The sequence below is a fragment of the Geotrypetes seraphini genome, chromosome 7 (genome assembly GCF_902459505.1).
Source record: "Geotrypetes seraphini chromosome 7, aGeoSer1.1, whole genome shotgun sequence".
Classification (NCBI taxonomy): domain Eukaryota; kingdom Metazoa; phylum Chordata; class Amphibia; order Gymnophiona; family Dermophiidae; genus Geotrypetes; species Geotrypetes seraphini.
The window spans coordinates 87873208-87889730 of record NC_047090.1 but is presented as its reverse complement, the minus strand read 5'-3'; the positions used below and the strand labels follow the sequence as shown (position 1 = coordinate 87889730).

The 16523-nt window shown below is 38.4% G+C and overlaps 1 protein-coding gene across 3 annotated transcripts in view; it reads right to left on the bottom strand.

The window, feature by feature from the left end:
• The window catches only part of BAZ1A (bromodomain adjacent to zinc finger domain 1A), a 510052-nt gene that overhangs the window by 158431 nt on the left and 335098 nt on the right, over positions 1-16523 (bottom strand). The window lies entirely within an intron of this gene.

Sequence of the window (16523 nt, the reverse complement as noted above, 5' to 3'; positions counted from 1 at the left end):
TATCTTTATTGCATGCAAATGATTTGCATGGAGGTGCAAATCATTTGCATGCAAACTCCCGACTCAATCGCCCAGTCAGCGATTGAGTCAGGGCAGAGCCATGACAGTAGTAACAGGAGAAGCTGTCACAGGTGTAAGGGCTTCTCCTGGATTAAAATTTTTTTTTTAATGGGCCAGATATGGGTGCGTGGCTTGAAAGCGCAGCTGGATGGTCGGGTGAGGACTGAGCTCTACATTTACAAGCATTTGAAAGTTATTTTAAGCCGCTAATTCAGCTTCATTTTTAAAGAATTTTTGAGGTTCAAATCTTATAATGGCCTCGAGTAAACAGGCGAAAAATGAAATGGCTGGCACAGGAGAGGGGAGTGCTAAAAGATCAAAGATAGAGCCGGTGACTCCTTCTAAGGTGCCATTGCCTAAGGATTATAATGGTGACATCTTTGCACAGTTGAAGCTAATTACGGATATAGTTTCTGACAATGCTCAGAAATTGAAGGAGGTTAAAGATGAAGTTAAGAATCTCACAGCATGTATGGAGCAGTTTGATTTAAAAGTTGAAAACATGGAAAAAAGAATGACAACAAATGAAATGGAATTGAAATGTAAAGTATACAGGGAAAAAGTGGATGCTTTATCTAAGGAGCTGGAAGACTGTATTAATAGGGGGAAATGGAACAATTTGAGAATTATTGGGCTCCCGGAGGGAGTTGAAAATAATGATGCTGTTTCTTTCCTTGAGCAATTTCTTCCAAAGATTCTGCCTCTCAAATCAAAATATCCATTAGAATTTGAGAGAGCTCATAGGATCCCTGCAAGAAGAACTGGCAGGGATCTGAGATCACGTCCGATGATTTTTAAACTTTTGAGGCATCAGCAGGTAATGGAAATTATTCGGCTTGCAAAAGAAAACAAGAATCTGAAATGTCAAGATTCAAAAATTCATATTGTGCAAGATTTCGCAAAAACCACTGGTGAAAGAAGGAAAAAGTTACTTGATTTAAGACCTCAAATGAGACATCTTGGTGCTAAATATGGATTGCTTTACCCTGCTATAAGAGATTGATTCCTTGAAAAGATAGAATCTTATTTAAATTCAATTGCAATAACTGTCTTGGATACATGGTTCTGGTAGATAAATTTTTTAGAATTCTTCAAAAGAAGTTCCATGGAATTATGCAAATCAGTTCGTGGACTAAGACCTCTAAATTCTATTTGCTAATGATTCCACACTTGACTTTTTTGTAAATATCAGCAGGATTCATCAGACTTCATATGGACATACTACTGGATATATTGGTATAATATTTATGAAAGATATAACGTATTGTTCTTACTTTATGCCTGATCCTGAAATATTTCTTCATAAGGATATGTGCAATAGTGATGGATTTGTGCAAGTGTGAGGGGTCAATGTGGATTGAACTATATCAATTTCTAGCATTTGAATTTATCGATTCAGTCTTCTTGGTGAAATGAAAGAAAGATCTTCACTTTGGTTCGGGGACTGTAATTTAGATTTTGGATGTCATTACAAGGGTTTCTTATGTAAATTGTTTTTTCAGCGTGATTGGAAGGATGGATTTTGCTAATGGTATATTCCTCAGTCTGTTATTGTTCTTCCTGGGTCAAAGGTAACACGGAAGCAATTTATACGCCAGAGGGGGGGGGGGAAAAAAGTTTCAAAGGACTAAGCATCGTTCGTATGAAAAGGAAGAACTGTTGCTTGATGGATGGACATGAGGATATGAGAATGTTTTGGTTATTTATTTACACAACCTTGAGATTCTATTGTTTTATTTAATATATGTTATCTAAATATTTATGATCTAAATAGGATGACTTCGAGTCATATTTAGTTATTATTAATTCAAAGGATAATTACAGAGTGGTGTGGTTATTAAATGAAATAGGATGGGTATGTTTTCATTTAATATTAGTACTAACTAATACATTATACTTTTGGAGAATTAACTGAGGAGATTTTATTTGTTGTTTAACTAATTTAAGAATAATTTACTGGAGCACATTAAGATTGAATATGTTTTGAATGGAGTTTACGTGATGGTTCTTTTTAATACATTAATTTTTATGTTATGGACTAATAAGGAATGATTTGAGGGGTTGTTTTTTAGATGGGACATTATATAATAATATAAGAGATTTATATTTTATCTCATTTCATTTTAAGGTTTCTTTAGACAAAAGGATTATAACTTAAAGTTTTGGATAATATTATTATTTAAAATATTGTAAAGTCATTTATTTATTTGATAAATTGATTCTTAATGGTATTTTTTTAAAGTAAAGTTCATAATTAATACTATTATTTGCTAATGAATAATTAATATGCTTTAGTTACTAATGAAAAATATTTTGTATTCAACTTAATTGTATTTTAGTGGCTTATCATACTGCTATAATCAATTTAAATTAATGCTTGTGTAGAGTATTTCTTCACCTGATATCAAATGTGCGTTTCCAAGATTTCACTATTAAAGGGGGGGAGGGTTGGGATAATAGGGGTAAGGTTCAGGTTCATATTTGTAAAATCAGGAAAATGATGCCTATTTATGAATACTGGGATTATTTGTTTTATTGTTTTGGAAAGATTATTTTACTTATAATTTAAGGATGGATATTAAAATTTTCTCCTTGAATGTAAATGGCCTCAACAGTCAGATTAAAAGGAAAAAAACATTAGCATTTTTAAAAAAACAGAATGCGGATATCTAATGTATTCAAGAGACCCACCTGTCTATAATAGAATCAAAGAAACTGGAAGGGGGTTGGGTGAAACAATGTTTTTTCACCTCTGCAGATGGGAAAAAAGCAGGGGTAGCTATTCTGATTAATAAAAAATGTTCAGCCAATTTTAAATTAATAGGTTCAGATCCGAAGGGTAGATGGGTCCATGTGGAGATGAGTATGGGAAATAATGCCCTGGCTTTGTTTAATGTGTATGCCCCTAATTCGAATCAAAATGAGTTCTTTAAAATGTTACAGCAATTGTTACTCCCACTGGCTGCTTCTAAATTAGTTGTGGCTGGAGATTTTAACGCTGTTATGGATCCATTATTGGATAAAAAACCTTGTAGAAATATAAAATCATTAAGTTAGATAATTTGGCGCATTCATGTGATTTAAAAGATATTTTATCATCATTTAGATCATTTAGATATTTTATGATCATTTAGATCATTTTAATGATCAGGAATTTTCCTTTTGTTCACAAGTTCATAAATCTTTCTCTAGAATTGATTATGTTCTTGTCTCATGCACAACCAAATTGATATTATTTGAAGTAAATTTTTACATTTTTATAAAGATCTATACTCTTCTGAATCTTATGATGGTAGGGAGAAAGATGGTTTAGATTTTTTGAATTTAATTATTGGTCCGAAGGTACCTGATCATATGGAAAGAAGTTTAGATGAGCCTATATCACTAAAAGAATTAGAAACAGTGTTGAAGTCTCTTAGAGTTGGATCTGCTCCAGGTGGTGATGGATATACAGTAGAATTTTATAAATCATTTCAAAATTCCCTATTGCCTCATTTGTTAAATTTATTTCAATCCTAATTATCTAAGGGATGTATTACAGGTACTATGGCTGAATCATTAACAATTGTTTTGTCAAAGCCAAACAGAGATCCCACTTTGGTTTCAAACTACAGGCCTATTTCATTAATAAATGTTGATGGTAAACTTTTGGCTAAGGTATTGGCTTTGCGCTTGGCCAAGGCTCTCCCTTTTATTATTGATATGCATCAAACTGGATTCGTTGCAAAGAGACATTCTTCTAATAATACTAGATTGGCCTTTCATATGCTAAATTTATCTAAAGAAATCGCTGATCCGGTTTTTTCTATATCTTTGGATGTGGAAAAGCTTTTGATCGTGTTGAATGGCCTTTCATGTATCAAGCATTGGAATGGTTTGGTATAGGTTCGGGATTTATACAAATGATTCAAACTTTGTATAGCTCCCCTTCTGCAAGATTATATATTAATAATAATTTCTCTGATTGTATTACGTTGCAGAGGGAGGTTAGACAGGGTTGTCCTCTGTCTCCTTTGCTTTTTGATGTTGTATTAGAACCTTTGTTATTAGCCATTCAACAAGCAAAGGGGATACAGGGTATTCTCTTTTCTGATAGAGAATACAAAGTTTCGGCATATGCAGATGATATTCTGCTTTATTTGAGAAATCCAGAAACTACCATTCCATGCTTATTAGAATTGATTGATACATTTGGAAAGTTTTCAGGTTATAAAATAAATTGGAGAAAGTCAGAAATTCTTCCTCTTAATGTGCACTGTAATAGAGGTTTATTTGATTCTTTCTCATTTACATGGAAAGAGGATGGATTAAAATATTTAGGTATCATAATAAAAAATACTCTGGAAGACACTTTGAAAGAGAATGAAAAACTTTTATTAAAAAAAGTAATAGAAATGTGTGAGCAATGGAATCCTTTACTTCTTTCTTGGTGGGGGAGAGTTAAAACTATTAAAATGATGATTTTGCCTGTAGTTTGTTATCAAATGAGTATGATACTAATTTTTTTCAGGGGTCCTTTTATAAAAAACTTAATGGTATTCTTACAAAATTTGTTTGGCTGAGTAAAAGACCTAGAATAGCTTTAGTATCTCTGCAAAAGTCAATTGAGGAGGGAGGGGTAAAATTTCCAAATTTTTATAGGCATCATCAAGCCTATATTTTACGCCAGGCATGTATTGGATCCTCTCAGAACTATTTGACAATGCTCCAGATTGTGGCGTCTCTTGTTTCCTTTAAATTTAGTTCATGTTAGTATCAGAATGCCTAGGAGATATAAACAGAACAGAATTTTGATTGATCCATGGAAAACTTTGAGATGCATTAGTAATTTAACACCTATTCCAATAAATAAATCAACAAATCAATCTTTATGGATAAACTCCAAGATTCAAATTGGCGGATCTCAAATCTTATGGAAGCATTGGATTATTGCTGGTATAAGAACTTTAAATGATATTATTTCAGAAGGTAAACTGCTTGATTTTTCACAATTGCAATGTAGATTTGGTCTTAATAAAACACAAAGTTTTAAATGGTTGCAGTTGAAGCAGGCTATTCAGGTGGGGTTCCCTGAATGGAAAACTCTTAATAATCAATATAGTTTGGAGTTCCCATGCTTCTAGGCAGACTTCCTGGGACACCAAGCCGCGCAGTGGTACAAAAACTGGTCTTAGAGACATTTGGAGCATTGAGATTAAGCATCAAATTTCTGCTTCTCAATGGCCACGCATTTGGTCTTGGAGAATGAGATGTAGTGTCGAAATATATGAGACAAACTTGGTTCTTTTTATTACATAGATCTACCCCAGTTTTGCATGAGGTAAAACTCTTTATAGTTTATAAAACTTTCCTTTAACAGTTTAAAGGAAAGATATACAAACTATAAAGAGTTTTACCTCATGCAAAATTGTCATTTCTTTAATAAGACATTAACTATTTTTTCTGCGGCCCTCCAAGTACCTACAAATCCAAAATGTGGCCCCGCAAAGGGTTTGAGTTTGAGACCACTGATTTAGAGCTATCCAACTTCTGCAAACGAACTGGGGTCCAAAAAGCTCTATGTAATAAAAAGAACCAAGTTTGTCTCATATATGCCGACACTACATCTCATTCTCCAAGACCAAATGCGTGGCCATTGAGAAGCAGAAATTTGATGCTTAATCTCAATGCTCCAAATGTCTCTAAGACCAGTTTTTGTACCACTGCGCGGCTTGGTGTCCCAGGAAGTCTGCCTAGAAGCATGGGAACTCCAAACTATATTGATTATTAAGAGTTTTCCATTCAGGGAACCCCACCTGAATAGCCTGCTTCATGAGGTAAAACTCTTTATAGTTTATAAAACTTTCCTTTAACAGTTAAAAGGAAAGATATATAAACTATAAAGAGTTTTACCTCTTGCAAAATTGTCATTTCTTTAATAAGACATTAACTATTTTTTCTGCGGCCCTCCAAGTACTCTATTTTTTTCTGCAGGACCCACATTTAAAGTTCAATATCTTTTCTTTCTCAAAACTGGCACATTTCAATCACTAAATTGAAAATAAAATCATTTTCCTACCTTTGTTTGGTAATTTCATCAATCTCTGGTTGCATTTTATTCTTCTGACTGTGCATCCAATACTTCTTCCTTCTTTCAGCCTCCTGTATGCTTCCTTTCCTCCAGACCTCATTCCCACCCCCAACTTTTTCTTTCTTTCTCTATGTCTGTCTTTCTCTGATTCCGTGCCCCATTTTTTGCTTTGTTTCTGGTTCCCTGTCCCCCCTCCTTTCTTTCTTCCTTCCTCCGTGCCCCTTTTTTTGCTTTTTTTTCTGGCTCCCTGTCCCCACCCCACCTTCCTTCCTTCTTTCTTTCTTTCTTCCTGCCCTCCCCCATGCCACCGCCGCCGCGGAATAGGCTGCTTCCGCTGCCGCTATCGAGAACAGGCCGAGATCTCCCTACTTCTCTTCTGCACGGCGCCAACTCTCGCTGCCCGACGTCAATTCTAAAGTCGGAAAGGACGTTCCGGGCAGCCAGGAAGCGATTGGCTAGCCAGAACGTCCTCTCGACGTCAGAATTGACGTCAAGCCGCGAGAGTTGGTCGGCCCCGCAGGGAAGAGAAGCAGGGAGATCAAAGAAAAATGGTGCCGGCCTGATCCCCAATGGCAGTAGTGAGAAGGGAAGGGAAGCAGGTTGGGCACCACTGCTCTAGACGAGCCGTGAGCCGCACTCTAGGGAGAACAGTGGACCGCCCCCCCCTTGGTACGCCACTGGAGCAGCAGCGTATCTGGTTCGTTCAAAGCCGTGGGTGGTGGCTCCTTGCGAGATCCGTGCCTGCATCTGAAGCCTCTCTGATGTTGTGACATCAGAGAGGCTTCCGATGCAGGAGTGGATAGCACAAGGAGCCGCCAAACCGCGGCTTTGAACGAACGAGCCAGCTGCTGCTCCAAAAGGAAGAGAATGATCGCCTCCAGACCGTGGGCCGCAAATAAAACCTGGAGAGCCACATGCGGCCCATGGGCCGTGTGTTTGAGACCACTGCTCTAAATCTAATAGATGCTGGCACTGTAATCTAAAAGCGGGGATATTGGACCATCTAATTTTTCATTGTCCTTGCATTAAGAACTTTTGGAATTCAATTTGGTCTCAAATAAATTGTTTATTAGAAAACCATGTGGCACTATCGTAGGATACTGTTCTGTTTGGTATGTCTATGAGAAAAAGAAGTCAAATATCAGCACATAACAACAAACTTTTAATGATAATGACGGGAGTCGCTATTTAGCATATTACTAATAATTGGAAAAATTATGCTAATCTTAATTATACATTTTGGTGGAATTCCTTATGTCATATTTATAAGATGGAAAGAGTAATTGCTTTACAGAAAGGTAGTTACAATAATTTTATAAAGATCTGTGGGCCATTGGTTAAATATTGTAATGAATAGGTATCTTTTGCCTCTGATGGTATTTCTTTCATATAGGGGGGAGGGGGAGGATGGGGAAAATTTGATTTAATAAAGAGTTTATAATAAATATATGGAATGTTTAATGGTAACAAAATGGTGGATAGGGGGAGGGAAATTAATTAATTTATATATTTATGATATTATTCAAGTGTTGTATGAATGTCTTTCATGGTGTTCTTTTGTACACTTGTTGTAAGTTTTAAAATGAATAAAGAATATTAAAAAAAAATAATGGGCCAGATATTTTGCATGTATTAAACACAGCTCCATAGCCTTCCACGAAGCGTGTGGGCCTTAGGCCACGCCCCGGTGCATCATGTGATGCACAGAGAGGGGTCTAAGGCCCTGATTGGCTCAGGCGCCTTGAGCCCACCATTCAATACATGATTCATTCCTTGATAAAAATCTTAGGAGTTCGTCTTAGACCAAAATTTATCTATGAAGAATCAGATTGACAACATGGTCCGAAAGATATCACTGCATTCAAAATCCTGGTCCAGTCACTATTATTAAGCCAACTGGACTACTGTAATATTGTTTACCTTGCGAGCACCAAGAAAAATATTGCTAGATTTAGGCTTATTCAGAACACTGTGGTAATACTTATTTATGGACTAAAGAAGTTTGACCATATAACCCCCTTTTATCGAGAGCTGCACAGGCTCCCTGTGGAGGCCCTTATAATTTTTAAATTAGGCTGTATATATTATAAAGTTGCCTTTGGTCAGGCTCCTCTCTACTTGGTCAACATATTTTCAATAGCTTCTCAAAGAAATAGTAGAAAATCCCATGCCCTTTTTGTATTTCCGCCTGTTAAGGGTTGTAAAGGTAAGAAATACCATGATCATACTAATCTAATCTAATCTAATCTAATCCTTAGGTTTGTATACCGCATCATCTCCACGTTCGTAGAGCTCGACGTGGTTTACAGTAGGAGAAATAGGAAGGAACTACAACAGGCAGTTTTTTACGACAAGGACTTTTGACACCTTCTATTCACATCTCATTCCTATTTACATTTCAGAAAACAATTAAAAACATCTCTTTCCAAAATTTATAGTTAGATTTCCATGGTTCAACTCAATTTTATTTAATCTTTTGTAAACCGCATTGAACTTCAAAGTTATGTGGTCTAGAAATCTGATTTTATGTTACGTTATGGGTCATTCTATGTCAAGTGGACCATGAGCCCACGCTTCACTCCCTTGAAATCCAACCAAATTTTACAGGGGTGTTGTCTAGGGATTCAAATGAAACTTTTCTTTTTTGTCTTTAATAAAGCTTAGAAATTTAAATGGTATTATCTGACTTCTGGGAATGTCTTTCAGACAATGGATCAATAACTGATAAATATGTGGTCTCAGTGTATAATACACTTGTCATGATCTTCACGACCAGTGGCAGTGGATATATGAAAATGCATGGATATAAGGAAGGGGATCATAAAACAGTAACAATCTGGTCGCCGTAAATGAAAAAGGACACGGTACTAGTCGAGAGAGTCCAGAGAAGAGCAACTAAAATGGTTAAGGAACTGGAGGAGTTGCCATACAGTGAGAGATTAGAGAAACTGGGCCTCTTCTCCCTTGAAGAGAAGAGATAGAGAGGACATGATCAAAACATTCAAGATAATGAAGGGAATAGACTTAGTAGATAAAGACAGGTTGTTCACCCTCTCCAAGGTAAAGAGAACGAGAGGGCACTCACTAAAGTTAAAAGGGGATAGATTCCGTACAAATGTAAGGAAGTTCTTCACCCAGAGAGTGGTAGAAAACTCGAACGCTCTTCCGGAGGCTGTTATAGGGGAAAACACCCTCCAAGGATTCAAGACAAAGTTAGATAAGTTCCTGCTGAACCATAACATACGCAGGTAAGGCTAGACTCAGGGCACTGGTCTTTGACCAAAGGGCCGGCGCGTGAGCGGACTGCTGGGCATGATGGACCACTGGTCTGACCCAGCAGTGGCAATTCTTATGCTCTTATGATCAACCAAGAAGCCTCCACCGTGGATCAGGTGCCCTGAGCTGAGTGACCTAGACACTGAGCTCCCCTACCGAGAAGACTAGCATCCATGAGCAGCACCGTCCACTTTGGCTGGTCAAGACTCGCCCCTTGTACAAGATGGGAGGTCTGGAGCTACCACCGAAGATTGCACCGAGCCAATCCCGGAAGTGGAACAGGATGATCTAGACCAGTGTTCTTCAACCACTGGTCCGCAGGGCTGGCACATTGATTGTGCCCGAGACAGTGTTCTTCAGCCGCCGGTCTATGGTGCAATCGATGCAGCGTTGCCTTCAGGCCAGCTCCCTCTTTCTCAGTGCTGCAGTGCACAAAGCCGTGGGTAGAGTCTCCTACACGCGTCCTGTTGCCTGAACTGGAAGCCTTCTCTCTGATGTTGCAACATCAGAGGAAAGGCTTCCAGATGAGGATTAGGATGTACAAGGAGCCACTGCCCATGGCTTTGTGCACTGCAGCACTGAGGAAGAGGGAGCCGGCCCAAAAATAACATGGGAGCAGGCCAGAAGACAAGGCACAGCATGAAGGGAGGGAGACAACAACGGTAGGGAGAATGATTTTATTTTTTAATTTAGTGATTAATTTACATCTGCTGTCTGTTCAGGAAGAAATGCATTTGTTTCTTTTCCTCTGGGGTTGTATTGCATGCAGAGTCTTGCATCTTAGGGTTTGTTTGCATATATTAGTACTTTTAGATTGTGGTCCCATATTTGGTAAGGCAGTGAGACTGCTTGCTCTCTGCTTAAGTGTAATGCTCTCTGCTTAATTGTAATGCTTATAAATATTACTTTTCTGTAAGACTATTTCTATAATATATTCTTTATATAATCACCCCTGGCTGTGCTTCTTATTTGATTCTATCCCTAATGAAACTTCTGTGAAGGAACTGAACCTGGGACCTGGCGTTTGTCAGTACGCCTTTCACTTAACCCCTACCACCTAATATTGTGGGGGCCACTTTCAAACTGACATTTTGGGGGCTTTGTCTCGGTCCTTCCTGATGATTTCATTTGGGTAAGTAGAATTTAAGTTTTTTTTTTAATGTACTGTGCAATAGGATTATGTATAGACAGAGTGATATAGAAATCAAAAGTCCTTGGAAAACCCTTAGATTGATTGTACGTTAGACTGGATGACACACTGTTGAAAAGTTCCAGTAATATTGTGGGGTTTTATACTTGGTGAGATTTTATTTCAATTTTTGATTGATAGACAGAGTGAGATAGAAATCAAAAGTCCTTTTGGAACCCTTAAATTGTTTTAGACTGGATGACACAATTGTGAAAAGTTTCAGTAATATTTTGGGTTTTATATTTGGTGAGATTTTACTATCAAAAGTCTTTGTAGTCTACCTGTGCCAGTTTGCATTGTATGATTTGCTATTATATGCTTGCTAGGGTGTTGCATGTAAGAATATTTGAGCTGCTCTGAAGAAAAGCAGGGTTCAAAGTGAAAACAGTCACTCAATTAAGACACGCCACATCTGTACTAACTTTTACTTTTTTTACCTTGTGCTTTTAATTCTATTTCTTGTCAGTCTCTGCTCTGGTGAAAGGCCCATTGCACACTGGACTGGAACTGGCAGCTGACACCTCTGCTCTTCTATATTTTATTCTGCTAAACTTCTGCCTGTAAATTTCAGGTAGTAACCAGTGTGGGCAAGTGTGGGCATAAGTGTATTATTTATGCCAATGACTCTTGCCTAACACGCTTTACCTCGCTTTTCTACCTATTAACTAAAGTCTCCCTCCTTCATAAGTGGGAGCATTTCAATCTCAAAGGCTACACACAGACAGGGACATTTAGAAGCCCATTCTCTCTGCCCACGAACCAAGGCAGACTTCTGCAGCCTCAAATATGAACCCTTTTGATTTTCAAGAACTCACTGATATTGTACACAAATATTTTGACAAGAAAGGGGGTCCATATGAGGGTAATTTTCCAGAAAACACATGGCACGATATTCAGAAACAAATGGTTTCTCATTCTCAGGAGTTTAGAAAGAAAACAGATAAACGCAAATGCCTTTTCATTCAGGGCTTATGTAGAGGACTTATTAGCCTAAGACAAGATAATACTGACTTGAACACTCAGTGCCATCAGCTGTCCAAAGACTTAGATGAGGCACAAATTAATATATCCATGCTAAGAACCCAAATTGTTCAGGCCACAAATACCTTTTTAACTGAACAATTAGAATTGAACAATTTAAATGAACAATTAGAAGAGGCCAAGGCAGAATTAAAGTATTTAAAGTCAAAATGTGCCTTACAGATTCTGCCATCTGCACCTGTGCCACCATCACCATATAATCCATGTAGTCAGTTTATAGAGAAACATAAAACTGTTTTTGTAGCAGGTCAGAGAAAGGGTAAACTAGCTATAGATGTAGAACAGGAAGAAGAACCGACAAACGAAAGTGAGGAAAATTCATTACCAGGCCAGAGCAATACCAATAGTACCCCTATAAGTGACACAGCTCCAGTAACTGTAGTGCTGCAGGGACATATGAAAGATAGTGACATTGAAAGAATAGTGGAGAAAGTGGGCCCTATGCCTTTTAACATAAATGAATGGTGCAAATGGGCTACTGACATACTGATTCACTGGGGTCTAGGGAAATACAAAAGGAACAATGCAGATTTTGATAAGCTTATGCACCTAGCCCTGGGTCCACATTATTATAAATTTGGATCTCTTGTTCATCCATACCAATTTGTAAAGATGGGCACCGAACAATTATTTCGCTGCACCTCTTTGCAAGTACTTAGAACTCTTTCACCCCTGCCAAGTGATACACCAGAGCAGTTTGCATATAGAGTGTGGGTAATCAACGCGGTACTTAAAGAACATGAACATTGGCCCATTTCCTCAGATTACGGTCAGAGAGAACATAAAGAATTCCTATTAGAATTATTATCTCCCGAGATTACTAAACACCTTCTGTTGTTCTCGGAGGACCCTAAAACTACGCCTTTTGACACTTTACTGCTCAGGATTGGGTCTGTGTGGAATACCCAGCCAGCTCAAATTATTTCAGTATCAGAAGCTAGAAGGTGGCGTGCTGAGGGAGCACCCCAATACAAGAAAACACCACACACAGGAAATAGAGGGCATGTCAGAGGTAGTTACAGAAATGCCTATACTTACATTCCTTTCCATGAACTCAGAGCACAGACAGAAGCATTACAAAAAGAGAAAATGAAATGGGAACAGGATCGTCACACAATGCAGATAGAATTGGACAGAGTAAAAAGTGATTTGAGAGCCAGGAAAAACAGTGCTAGTCCATAGGGATGTCCTGACTCTCTGTATCCGAATGCCAAGGTGACTCAGGCCTTCACAGCCCAGCCAGACTCCTTTCACTTACCTGTGGACTCACTTTTGGAGACGCAGGATAAGGGAAAGAAGTCAGACTCAGAATTCAGCTTGAGGTATGTTGCACCTTTGATTTTGGACACTTCCGACAGCCCCAATGTTAATACTACCATAGAGGGTCAGGATAAATTAAAATTGATTGATACAAGGGCTAGAATCAGTTTTACAGATAGAGCGCCTCCTACTGGAGATCAGAAAAATATGGAAATTTTTGAGATTCAGGGTCTAAATGACAAAGCTTCAAAGTGTGTGTCTATCCCACAAAAGGAACAAATGAAAGACATTGTAGAAACTACTGCCAGCACGAGTGAGAATACAGGCAAAGAAATAGTTGAGGTGGCTGGTCTTGCATTAGGTACAGGAATTCTAAATGCTTCTAAACCTTTGGTTCACGAGGTTATTCCTGTGCAGTTAGCCACACAGTGTTGCCTTCCAGTGCAGAAGCATGATCATAGTGTACCTCACTCAGAGGCTGCAGATGTTTCAGTTTGGGAACAAGATTGTGAGAAAAGGTACACAAAAATTTTGTTTGAGGGCAAAGATACTGAACCACAAACACAGCATCCAGTACTTCCTCCAGCAACAGAACTGGTGCCTAAGATGGAGGAGAGGGGTCGGAGTGGACCTATCTATTTAGCATGTGTCTCTCCAACTGGGTCATTTGCTAAATCAGAGGGCTCTGTTAGGCTCACTATACACTCTCAGGCCCTAACTAAGACTTCAAAGCCCGTAGTACCAGTGGCAGCCTCTCACTCTGAAATGACTGTGACATTTAACCCTAAATGTGCATTTTTCTCTGTCCTAGACATGACTAATGATTTTCGGAATTTGCCCCTTGCATCTGAATGCCAGGACACAACAGTGCAGACAAAAGAAGACAAATCTAGCCTGCACCTGACTTCTGCACCGCAGTGCCCACTCCTCCGAGTGCAGTGGGACCCAGGTGGCAGACATGTGGTCCAGGTCGGCTTGAATGGAACATGGACAAAGTTTGCTCTAAGTGACCTTGAGGTTGCTGCTAATTTAAAATGTTTTTTTCTTTTTCCTAGCAGCAGTTCGGATATAGCCATCCCAGACCAATTTTGGCACAAAGATATTTCTAGTGTTTTCCAAGGTTCCTCTTTATCACTGCAGAGATAAAGATGTTCCAAAGAAGATATTAGCTTTATGCCTTTTCTGAATATGAGATGGTTATGATATGCATTATTTGTACTACTCAGGGGTTCATCTTTGCTGTGTTTTTCTATAACAATGTGTTTATTTGCAGAGTTAAATTCAGCCCTGAACACTTGACAGATGGAAGAATAATGCCGACGCCTCAAAATTTGTGTTTTATGTTGTCTGTGCTATGTGGTCTGTCTTTTTGTCTATTTGTTTTAGTTTAGGGGGTACCCCAGGATACATAACATTGGCCATTTCTAGAGCTCTTTTCCCCAATTTTTTTTTAACTAGCCCAATTGCGCAATGTTTTTTTTTTCCCTATAATTTGCATATGCTAAATGTAGCTTAGTTAGGGGTTATATTTTTAAGAAAAGGTTTTATTCTATATCTATACCATGTTTATTCTATGCTCCTCATTAGATTCAGTACACATTTCTGACATAATTTTTTTTATATATACATTCAGTACAGAATTATGGTTTCTCTGAATTGCCATAAGTTATATGCAGCACACAAAAACATATCTTTTTGGAATGTCTGATTAAGAACCTTAAGTACCTGATTATTGTCTGTCTTTTGCCATAACTATAACAAGTAAATGCATTAATATTGTTACATGTTGCCACATTCAGTACAGGCAACTAGTCTCTCTCTCTCTCTCTCTATGCATTCAGTACAGGCAACCTGGTTTCTCTCTCTCTACATTCAGTACAGGCAACATGTTTTCTCTTCCATTTTCTATCTCTTATTTGGATCACACTGGAGTACAGCTGCTGAATGATATCGGGACTCTTTTCAAATCCCTCCCTGTATGCACAGACATCATTTCATCTCAAGGGCGAACACCACCAGTTTCCAGTGACTTGACTGATCCTGTGCAAACATCAGATCCTGTGCAAACATCCTTTCATTTCAAGTGTGAACCTCATCAGTTTAAAGAGACTGCCGGTTCCTGCTGGACTAATTCATCTTCATGCACCCTGACTGCAAAGACTTTTCCACACATGCTGTACACAATGTTTCCTGTTCATCGGATATAGCCACCTTCCTAAGAACGCTTTGCTGTACAATTCCTCCTATTTAACCTATTCTATGGACATTCCAGACTTTATTTCTTATGCTGTACATCCACTACCTCTTGGAATGGGGAATGAGACATTCCACAAGCTGCTGAACTTTACTGAACTCCATACTTACATTGAACAACTTAAGAAAACTTCCAAAGAAGTGATTCATACTATCACTTTTTAAAATGGACAGATTGCACAAAATTTAATACAAGACGCTCATGTCTCAGTGTGGGAACTTTTCTTTGGGTATTCGCCCACTGCAAACCACGTATTTAATGTTTTAATTCACCCTATCATTATCTTAATTATTGTACAAATTTTGTTATGTATTATTATGATTTTTCTTTGCTGTAAAGTGAAACACATGTACATTTCTTTACAACGCTTATCATACAAGCTTCCCTCTAACTTTTACGGCAGTTATACATGTATTTCCAGTATCTTTTCTGACACTTGCTAATTTGGTCCTAATTTGGTTTTAATTTGGCATGGCCTATTGCATTACCATTACCAGGGTCAGATATAATATTATCCCATATCCCATACTTAGATACTCTCTCTTATGACATCTTGGTACCTTTATACCTGAACCTCCTGAAAAAGCTTCATCCATTATGCACCGTTCACTCGCTCAACGACGGGTAAGATATAGGCATACTGGGATCCCCGCCCAGATTATGGCCTATACGACCTAAGACAGAGGTTTGAACTCGTAATGGGAACTGTTTACAACCTATCTTCATAGCTTGGAGATTCTGCAAGACAGGGGACGTACTGTTGGAGGTAAGCGAGGGTACCACAAGCTTGCCCTCATTTCAAAGAATAAAAATAAAAAAATTATGGGAGATGTCAGCCTAGAGGCCTCTGGGAGATTATATCAATCTGACCCTGGCATGGGAAGGCAGATAGACCCTTAGTGCAGGGAAACTGTTTTAAGTAGCCCTGATTGATATATTTTAAGTTTCAAGTAGCCCTGATTGAATCATGGCTAGCTAAAAGGTGTTAATGCCTGATTAAGAGGGTGCTTAGGACAAGGGTGCACAGATCAAGCCAGAGACTTAATCCCATCAGGTTTCTCACCCTCCTTTGTTAATTAAATTAACCATTGTCTCAAACAGTTTACAAATTCTAAACAGAAAGATACTGGGAGATACAATATTTTCTCTATTCAGAATAAGATTCCAAGGTATAAAAGCCTGCTCTCTGCTCTATCAAGTTATCGCTCTCTCTCTTTTTCTATGGAGCTATCAGGAGAGGGGTCTTCACTCTCCCTCTCTCTGTCTATCCTTCCCTTTATCTATGGAACACGAAGCTTCCTAGAACTACAAGCTTCTATGTCCCTCTTTACCTCTGACCTCTGTAAGGCAGTGAGACTGCTTGCTCTCTGCTT